This window comes from Pinus tabuliformis, chromosome J, assembly GCF_031772625.1.
Source record: "Pinus tabuliformis cultivar Carrire ecotype Pingquan chromosome J, CPIR1, whole genome shotgun sequence".
Taxonomy (NCBI): domain Eukaryota; kingdom Viridiplantae; phylum Streptophyta; class Pinopsida; order Pinales; family Pinaceae; genus Pinus; species Pinus tabuliformis.
Genome location: NC_142295.1, coordinates 1,060,837,718 through 1,060,849,230, shown reverse-complemented (window position 1 = coordinate 1,060,849,230; position 11,513 = coordinate 1,060,837,718).

The window sequence follows — 11,513 nt, the reverse complement described above, 5'->3', positions numbered from 1 at the left end:
AGCCAGATGAAGTCTCAGACGATTGTGGAGGAGCCATGATTGGTGCAGCAGCTTCAGGAGGTTGTGGAGAAGCCACAACAAGGGAAGCTGAGTGGAGATCGAGTAGAGACATCTACTCATGCAGAGACCTCCAGTAGGGGGAAACTTTGAGCCAAGTGGGCAGAGGGATCACATGCAGCCATACCTCTAGGTAGGAGGTGGGGTGATGTGGATTGATCGTCCCAAGGAGGAGGGGTAGGATCCTTGAGGTACCCAACCTCTTGGATGAGTCCTTGCTATGGGAGCCCCAATGTGGAGTAGTAGGAACTGACTGATTGGGTAGAGACAGATGCAGATGGAGCAACAGAGAGAGCGACAGTGTAGGGAATCCCAGGACAACGCGTAGCTAGTAGGCTGCAACAATGCGAGAGGCACAAGTGTTTTGCACAGTGCTAGGTGACACAGAGGAGTGTGAAATGGTGCAAGATGCATGGAGATGTTGCAGTAGCATAGATGTTAGAGAGGGAGCACTTGTCAGCAGCAGGTAGAGCTTCAGCATCAGAGTATGTTCCTAGCCCAACAGAGTGGTCAGTTGGGAGTGTTTTTGTTCCAAGTGTTGGTGCAGCAAGTGGACCGGGCAAATGTGTTGCATGCAGAACATTCTAGAGTTGCAGGATAGGGGTTGCAGATAATCCATATCTTGTTGAGAGGGAGTGTTGAAAATGCAACAAGATGATGGATCTTAGTGGAAAGGAGTCGCCTTCACTAAGTGGGCCCGCAGGCTATTTTTGGCACAAAGTCTATTTTTAGACATATGGATCATGGTCTATGAGTTGCAGGATGCTGTTTATGGATGATTGGTCGTGTTGGGAAAAATATATGGACTTCTATTTCTGGTTCACAACGAAGTGATCAGAGTCTATTTTTAGACTACCAGGCTAAAAATAGAAAAGTCAAATATTATTGTCTCATAATAATATTTAGACTATAAACTTTATCTTATCCTCTTGGAGCACTTCAGTTTGAGCTACAGATGTGGCACATGCAGCTGTCAGAAGGAAATACGCTTTCTTTGTGGGTCAGTTGAGCTATTGCATGCAGGACTTCAGTTAGAACTCAAGCAGTTGAGTTTGGTGGAGTTGATTGTGGAGTTGATGGAGTTGTGTTCAGTTTGACTTGGTTGAACTAGTTGTAATTAGTCTAACTAAAAATAGACTAATGATGAGTTGTGTGAATTAATTATTAACTCATAAAGCAACTAAAGAATACATCAGTTAACTCAATTGCATGTCAGTGCATGTACAGTTCAGTGGAGACAGGTGTTAGAGGTTGAGATTGCTATTAGTTGTGACTATAGTTGTGCATGAGATCTTGTACAATCAATGGGATTGAGTTATGCCAATGAGCACTGCGCAGTGTTGGCCAATACCAAGGAATTGTAGCTTGTGCTCACGTGATTTTGGATCAGGCAAGGTAAATAGGAGTTTGGATCAGCCATTCTCATTCATTCTCTTGCAGATTGTGCAGTGGAGGCAGGCAAAGCAGCGGAGAAGATTTGAACCTGTGACTTGTTCGGATCTGAGCTAGTTTTGTGTGTAACAGGTGGAGATAGTACTGAGTACTTGTCAGGAGTATTGTACTATGTATTGTTACATGTTCTCAATCATTATAATATACAGATAGTGTGGGGGTTTTAGTTGTATGCTTTCCCCAGGTTACATACTATGTTAATGTGTGCATGCGATTGATGTTTCATTGTTTTTAATGCTGCTAAATTGATCATCAACGTAGAGGAGATTATGTATTGTGCATGTATTCCGCAATAGTGTATAATCAGGATAATCTCTGTGAATAAGTGTCATATTATTCAAAATTTCTACACATCAAGAAGAATCAGAAGAAAGAGAACAAGTTATAAAATTCAAAGTACTCCTACTAACATAGTTGAAGAAACTAGTAGAGAAGAAAGACTATCTAAAAGAAGGAAGGAAAAGACTGAGGGTAAGAAGCCAACAAAATCAAAAGGGAAAAGAAGCATTGAGGCTGTGTATCAAACCCCAGAACCTTCCTCAGAAGAAGACCATCAAGTATTGTCTAAAATACTAGTTCACCTTCAAGAACAGTCAGCTGCAGCTAAGAAGAAAGGAAAAGAAAAACAGAGTAGGGAGGAAAAAGACACTAGTCCACAGCATGTAAGGAGAAGCTCCAGGCTTAAAGGGAAATTAAGGATAGTGCAAACCAAAGGACCCCACTTTATTGACTTGGGAGGGGAAACACCGGAGCAGCCTCCAGCAACCTCTCCTGACCGTAGCCCACACCATACTTCCATTTCACAGCCAGATTTTGACATGAGTCCTTCTCGGCCAGATTTGGAAATCAGTCCTTCTCAACAGGATTTTGGGGTCAGCCCAAGGAAAACTACACCCAAGATAGACCCGAATCAACAAGAGATGTATGATTATATAAAATCCTTGGAAAAGACAGCCACATGTCCAATCACTTCATCCACTCAGCCTCACACAGCACAAGAAGCTCTAGTCCAATCGTTGAAACAAGAAGTTTTTGAATTGGAGGTCTTAAATAGACACATTAAAAATGAAAATGAAACATTAAGGGAACAAAGCAGATTGGACAAGATCATTCATGACAACACTATGTTACATCTTGGGCTGTGGCAGAAAAAGAACAGGAAATTGAAGAAGAAGTGTAGGAGGTTGAGTAAAGCACTTATCAACCTCAAATTCAGATGTTTGATGAGGAAGCCTAGGATGATAGCAATACCAAGGAAGAGGAGAAGAGGGCTGGATGTGCTGGTGGAGGTCTCAGAGCATATGGATTGAAGAGAGGATGGTCAAAATTTTGGTTGCATGGGGACATGCAACACCTTCACAGTGGGGGTATGTTGAGCCCTGAACTTGCATCTTTCCTATACACTTTCCTAGACTCTTTCCATTCACCTGGACCTCCTAAGCTATCAACATCATTGCATATTAATCATAAAAGAGAATTTAAAGTGGTTTTTAACTATGTTTTGTGTCTGTTGTTTGAACTAGATTTTTGCTCATTGAGCTGCGGAATCCTGTCACTTTCCGCAGCTGCTTCAACTTTCCGCAACTGTTTTTGTTAAAGTCTACATTGCAGGTGTCATCAGGAAAATCGAGCCACATGGGCAAGTTGGAAATGACTTGGACATGGACCGAGTCCTATTGGCTTAGTCAAATTCATCAGGGGAGGCCGTGGTCAATGGTGGTCAAGCGGTGGTCAAATAGAAGAGTCCTACAGCAACAGGACTCCGTTTCCAAGCACGTGAAAGATTTTCGTGGCCATTTCTAGATTTCTGGAGGCACGCTGACACCTGTAGGCTGCCCACGATGTGAATCCAACAAGCCGTTTTCAATAGATTGCATAATCTTGGCAGCATGATGCTAAATCCATGGACGATGTCATTTACGTGTCCTCTGTCAGCGTAGTTTATAGGAAAACAGTTATGTAACCTTTTGTTATAAATAATGTGTTTCTATATGCATAGTAGTTAGTCTTTTGAATATAATTTTGCTGTTAAAAAAACCCACTGTGCCGTGACACTAGTTTCATTGTTGTGACTGCATTCTGAAATATATGAGAAGACTCTGTTTTTACATGGTTGCACAAGCATAATTCTTGATTGATAGCTGTTGCTCGAGGTTGTGCAGAGGGCCCCTGCACACGCCGAGGTTTTGTTTCTTATTGCTATATAGTTTCATGCTGTTTTTCTTTATGTTTATTATGCCATAGTTATTCACTTATGTATATTTCATTTCCTATGGTACTAACGCTTTATTCTTGTTCATAATTTTACATGCTTTGTACATTGTTGTTAACGCTGATCAGTGTGTATGTTTCTGGATAGAATAGACAGCCTGGGCATTTGCATATAATTTTCACAACGACTAATGACATGAAATCAGTTTTTCTGTTGACTTACTTTTCTTAGCTTTTAATTCTAGTTCTGTTTTGTTTATTTCAGTCTTGTTCATTGGTTTTATTAGTTAGTTTAGAAATCAACTTGCTCATAACATTGTCAGTTACCTCCGAAAGCCATAGCTGGACTACTGGCAAGGGATTGAAGTATGAATGTGTAATTTGGTTCTAGTTTTACTTTTCTGCAATTAGATATCAGATTGCTCAAGTTGTTGATGATTACCTCCGAAATCCATAGCGGGACTAACTAGCAAGGGGCAAGACTATGAATTGATGTGATTTGATTTTAGTTTTAGTTTTCTGCAATTAGATATCAGATTGCTCAAGTTGTTGATGATTAACTCTGAAAGCCATAGCGGGACTAACTGGCGAGGGGTCAGAATATGAATTGATGTAATTTGATTTTAGCTTTACTTTACTTGCAATTTTTGGATTTCTTTGAGTGCAGTAGCTTAATTCATTTCTTTTGTATTTAGACAGCAGTAGGGATAATGGTTTCATGATCAATAGTTCACTGTTTGTTTGATTAGAATAGTGGCACATTTTCATTTTTTTTTTAGGAATTAATTTCATCATTAGTATGTACTAAGACCCTCTAAAGTTTGAAGTTTTGGAAATCATTATAAAGGACATAATTGCCTTGAACATTTATATCCATACTTGTCTTTTAGAATTTCCATTTCACATTAGGAGATAAACAAAGATAAAACCCCCAAAACAAAATAAAAAATCAAAAACGACAAAAAGTAAGAAATAGGTTATCTTGCACATATGGTGCGCCACACTTCAACAGTTTACGACTCCCGGATTGACAATTAATATAGCAATTTAGGACACTCTAAATTGACCAAACACTCTCTCCAATCCATAGTTCGCTCTCTAAGAAGCTGCGAAAGGTTAAAGAGCAAAAGGCAAAAATCAGCTTGGCAAATGTTCGAAAAAAGGTTCTCTCAAATAGGAGAAGGTTGTTGCACAATAGCTGCGCAAATCTTAAGTTACAAAGTCACTACACAAATGTCATGGAAACTCAGAACAACCATTTGAGAGGTCTGAAAGAATGAAGGGAAGCACTTAGAGGCTTCTACATCATCACCAGGTCATCTCAATCACATATACAAACTTAGACATGCACAAAACCATCTGCAACCATATCAATCATGGAGGTCTTCTACACTCTGCTACGCAATTTTCTCCGAAATTGAATGTTTTTATTATCATTTTCAAAATAGGTTTATGACCAAATGGAAATGAATTTATAAAAAAATTGAAAGAATTTTTTTTCCAATCACGGGCCAAATAAAAACAATCTCCTTGAGTTTCTAAGTAGGTGTTATGGTTATGGAGATATGCAACTCTCTTGGAGGGTTATTTTTCAAAAAATAAAATTATGTATTTTCCTCCTATTTCAGTAAAAAAAATTGGTGCACTCTTCTAAAATATGGAAGTGAATTTTTCAAAACTGAATGAGGTTTGTTTCGAGAATGGGCCAAAGAACATAAACCTATCTAATTTTATGCATAAGTATCATAGTTTGGGAATTACAGGTGTCACTTGGAGACCCTTCTTCGACAATTTCTTGCTAACAAAATTTTGAAATGTTTTTAGAAATTAGATTTGGAAATTCAAATTTTGGTAGATTGAGAGTATTTTAGGTGTTATAAGATGAATTTGATGGATGGTTGGGCACTACAATATTTCTGGAGTGGGAAATGAAAAGAAAAATTAGAATTTGAATTATGCTGCGAAAGTGTTGCGCAAATGGTCAGCAGTCAGTTGGGAGGTCGGCAAAGGCTAAAGAGGATATATCATGGGTTCTAGACTAGCACAACACCATTTAAAACATACCCATCAAGTTGGTTTTTTCCAGGATGTTCTGCAACTATTCCAATCGCAGAGGCCTATTTCACCCTGCTACACAACTATATCAGTCATGCTTATTTTTGCATTTTGGTATTTTAGGACCTTTTATAGTTATGATAGTGATCAAGATTGGTTTTAGTGATAAGGATAAGGATGGATATATGGAAAAGTTTGTTTTTATAAAACTTGATGTTGCTAAGTTTTTTGTCAAGCTTTTAATATGATGTTTCCAAGATTAAGTTTCTCTTGATCTTCTTAGCCAATAGGAGATACATTGTATCTTGTCCCTTATTTTTCACGCAAGAAAATCTTCCCAATTATATTTAATAAGAACAAGATATGTAAAAAGGGTTCGATTTGGGAGAAAAGAGGGATGTGTATGTGTTTTATTTTCTGAAATAAAATTACCAGTATAGAGTATTTGGAACTTTACGAGAGATTCTTGTGGTAGGTTTTTCAAGTTATGCGTTCCCATTCTTATGTGTATTTCATTATATTAAATTTTAGATATTCACCTCTAAATTCGATATAAACACTTTTCAAAATTCATCTTTGCAATTGCTCCGAATGATTGTATTTCCTTTCTAAAATTATGATGAAATTCACCCTTGGTTAGTTGCTCCTTTATGGTAAACTATTCTTTGTCTTGATATTTGATCAAAATATATATGTTTCAGAATTCATTTCATGCTCTCTTTCATGTGATTGAATATATTTTGTGTAGTCCCAAGTTATGTTCAAAACTCACTCACAATTTGGTGCTTTGAATGTAACGAAAGGTTTTTCTACCACTATACTATGACATATGTAATAACTTGAAGTCATGCCTGCCTTGCTTCTGTTTCCATGAGCGCCTCATTTAAGATCTAATAATTTCATTGAAATATCTGAATCATGATTCTAAGCCCAGTGGTGCTCCCTCTTAAGTTTTTCAACCATCATCAGTGAATCCTATTTTTAATTTAGAAATATGGCCTCTATTTTATGTCCTTAAACCTTATTGTTTTTACATTTTGACATTATTTCGAGTGAGGGAGCTCGCTTTGGTTGGAAAAGGCTAGTTTTTAACCAAAATAGGTTTGTGGTTAGCCCTGTAAACCTTTTCTCAGCCTAGAGTTTCAATTACAGAGTGCTAACAACTACAATCCCTGAATACAACCATTGAATGGATGAAGACCAAACATGGGCTAGTGGGAGAAATCACGTGGTATAATGAAAAGAACCTTGAGTCCGAGCAAAGGGTTGCGAAGAGGTAATATTAGGTGAAAAATTAATAACTTGAGGGAAAATTTGGAGTGATAGACATTAGATACGTTGGATAGATAGGTTGGTAAATTGGTGCCTATCACAAAAGTGACAACATGTTGAGATCTGATGGTATTTGGCAAATCAACAATTAAATGGATCATAAATGGAAAGGTGTAGTAGATGTAGTGGTCATAGATTCCTGACTCCCAACTTGAAAATATTAAAATGGAATTTGAATCTTGCAGGCCACTTCATCTTATTTTAACAAGATTTATTTTATCATAGCTTAAAGCTTCTACAAAACTTCAAACTTTCATAGACTTAAAAATATATCAACTAGTTATTAAAAAAATTTCCCTTCTTTTGAAATTTAAAACTTTCATATAACCATCATGATTGACAAGTGATTTTGATATTCTATTTTTTTTTTCGAAGGGTAAATATTTTTTTCCCTTCTAGGATGGGCTAGAAACCTAAGGAAGGGTTGGGACGAGTTCAATTTTGAATGTTGGTATTGAGCTATTTTTTTAGGGTTTAAGCTTACGTTGTTTTTTGGCTGATCAAAATGTTGAGAAATCTAGGGTATCGATGATAAGGAGATTTCTCTTCTAGATAATTTCTTATGATATGCTTTTACTCCAAGAGTGAAATCACTGCTTTGAACATGAAGCTAGGAATGATTCTATGGAAAATACTTCCCTTACAATGGAGTGGCTTTCCAATTTTTCCAACATCTTTCTAACCTACGCAATTTAAATGTAAACCCACCTTTGCTTCTTACTTGCATTAACTAAGGTATCTTCATCCCTCAATCTTCGTAGACTCTACAGTGGTAGTGGCTCACTACAATAAGAAAATAAATCATGTTGATAATGACATTATGAATAAACCATATAATAATCCAAATAACAAATAAATAACATGAGGAATGAACGATACATACCTACTTAATGTTGTTAATTTCAAACTCTGGTGGAATCATCAATGATAAAAAAAAATAAAGGGAACCCACTATGGATGGGCTAGCATTATTCACCTTTTTAATAAAAACATATGTCTCTTCTCCATACTCCAACATAAATCTCTCATGTTGCTGTGCACTACTAGCCCCCAAATTTTGCACTAGTTAGGTTGCTAATTTTATTGTCACATACATACCCTAAGAATGCATGTCCTAACGCCATCATCAATTATTTCTAACATTCTCGTCACATACTCATACATAGGTCATATCATCATATATAAGAATCTCCCTCACATTGTCTAATTGTTGTTCCTCTCGTACATAGGACCATGAACACATGCAAATCGAAGAAATGCATCCCCATACCATACTCATTGTAAGGTCCTCCAAGTTAAGTTTATCTATCAACTCTAGTAACTTCTCCATACCCAGGTTGATGATGAGATCAAGAAACTCGTAAATCATCAAATCAATCATGTAATCCTCTGATGGTGTCTCAATGCTTGCAACACCACCTCAAGGTCCTCTACCAAGTTTGATTCATATACACTACTCTTATCCTTGGTCAATTCGCTACACTCTTGATCTCCACAGATATGGAAAAATTGCGATGTCCAAGCTTTCATGACTCAACCATACTACTACCCAAGTGTCTTACACCAATGTTTCATCATAGATGCAACCAATCTTTCCCAACTCCACTATTGGATCTTGCAAATGATGTCTCAAATCTGATCTGCACCTACCAAGTCTACTATAAAGGGACCCATAATATGTTTGAATCAAGGATGCACTTGATCCATCTTCGTCATTTGATTCAAGACCATCAATAAGTCAGATCTCCATTTATACCACACTCAACTATGTGAAGGCTCTCCTGGTCACAACCACAAATCCATCAATTTGTCATCTCAAGCTTCTCAACCCAAGGCATCATGATTCATCATCCCACCATGATCTCATGCTGGCTAGATCCCATCTCCATCAATATGTATCCACTCCAATGAGCCATTTACCCCATTGGGTCACCAAGTCCTCATCCTGGATCATAGTTAAATCCAGATGAAGAAAATTCAACTAATTCTCACGATGATTTATTTTCTCAACTATGGTGTCCTTATGTCTCAAGTTCTCTCATCCAAATGGCTTTAATCCTCAAGTCATGAGAAACACTTGGCCAATCTCTCTCATGTCCAACTCTAACTCATCCTCTACAAATATTTCTCATCCATCGTCCTTGTCTAAGGCATTGGCCCCATCCACCCTTGGTTTGAATACATGTTGGACAACCTCCACATCAATCTATGCTATTTGACTCATACATGAGTGAGAACTCATCTTAATTAAAATTGTGCACCAACTCTAACAACCATCACCATGAATGTCATTCCCTCCAAAGTCTTGGATCAGTCCATGCTTTAATCTATCATGCGAGATCCATGGTACTCTTGTCCTAGAGCTAGAAAGTCTCGTCATCAAAAATTGATGTAGCATGTTGGGGTCTTCGCTAACTCACCTAAACACACATCCTATCTCGTCACCAAACCAATTGAGTCTGCATACCCAAGCCTGCTTTCCCATAATTGTGTGCATCCTTCTTAGATTTGTAATTTAATACCAACTCCCTTGGTTAAGAGCTCTACTACTATTGCCTGGTGGTCTCTTTCTCTGATAGAAACTTCAAGTTGGTGAAGAGCACACCATTGCATCTACTTTGCCTTTGAAGCCAACTCTATTCGTGAAGAGAAATACTATTGTTTTCCAGTTATCACCTGCTCTGGTGCCAACTTTAGGTTGGTGAAGAGAAAACGACTTCTTTTTCTCTTGTATAGATTGACTATTTTTCTCTCTTTCTCTTTCTCTAAAATTTCTTTCATCATATTGACACAATTGTTTTTATAAATTTTACTTAAAATGTAATACTTTATTATTTTAAGATAAGAAAAATTAGGAATTGATGTGTTGAAATAAGAAATATAAATAACAAAGTATTGTGAATTATTAAGGAGTCAATCTTATATGAATTGGATTTCCTTATGTTTCTCCTCTCTTCTTATTTATCTTCAACATTCCTTCCATCACATTGACTTGAATATTTTTATACTTTTTAATCAAAATGTAGTGATTTTTTAATTTAAGATGAGAAAAACTAGTAATTGATGCATTGACGTGAGAAAAAATGAAGTATTGTGGGCTCTCGTTAGTCAAAGGATGAATGTAATAATGAGAGTTTCACTACCCATTGTACCTCCTTCACAAGGGGAAACCATTAACTCCCACAATGCTAACATTGAGTAACACATTCCATTGATCCATGTTATTTAGACGATGAATACGAATGTTAAGAAATAACCTTTAAAACCAATACTATTTATAATTTTAAAGGTATGTTTTTCATTGTCAGTAATAACCCTTAATCTTTCCATTACATTTTTGTCTCCCACTTAAGAGCAAGGATTAACACAATGCCAGGGGCTTTGCATGGTTATAACGAGCACTTGGCACACCATGTCCTCTAAATCATGCAACATAGACATATTTCACAACTTCCTAGTGTAGCAAAATGTTAGTTCACATGAGTTATTCCTCTACTTATTCTCTTAGTTAGGTGTTAGTAGAATATTGACTTAACCAATTTTCTTCTTTAACAATGTGCATTGTAAGTATATATATGCAACATCATCATCAACACATAGACAACAAATATATATAGGGTGGGAAACACGTAGCTTAACCCTACAAAATGTCCTCATATAAGAACAATATAGTATACAAAGTATAAGTCCTCACACTTGGAAAATTACAAAAACTTGACAACCTTAATTTGTGGAATGCCTTGATCGCAAGTCATTGTAAGACAATTCTAAGTACAAGTTTGAAGCCCCTCTCATGCAATCCTCAACCAAATGAGCACCTTTGTACGAAACTACCACTCTCTACAAAACCTAAAGTTTCACTGTAGTGGAAACCCCAAATTTGGCTTGAACACTAAATTTTCCATTCACCAACCAAACTCCAAAGTTTTATCCAAGTCACCCAACTTGTGATATCTCATGGTCTCTCAGCGTGATTTGTCTCTATGATGGTTGCATGCATTCTCTCTCTATGATATCACTGCACGCCCCAATATTGTCTCACAAATATACCAAAATATCCATAATAACCCCTAGCCCACACACCCCCAAGTACAACATAACTCCAAGTCCTCCTATCAAATCGTACTCGCTTACTCCACATGACTTGTAGTCATTCCAAAGCTCGATCGCATACCTACTACATGATCATTCTATGCCTTACCTAACTCTTCGCACGAATTGCCCAGGCCACTCACACGGCTCACCCGACCTGCTTATATAGCTCACCCAATTTCTCACACAACTATCTTAGCCTGCCCCTAAAACTCACTTGGCCCACTTATACAACTCATCTAACTACTCACATGACTCACCTGGGCCACTTGTATGAGTAATCACCTAGCTTGATTACACAACTTGCCTAATGC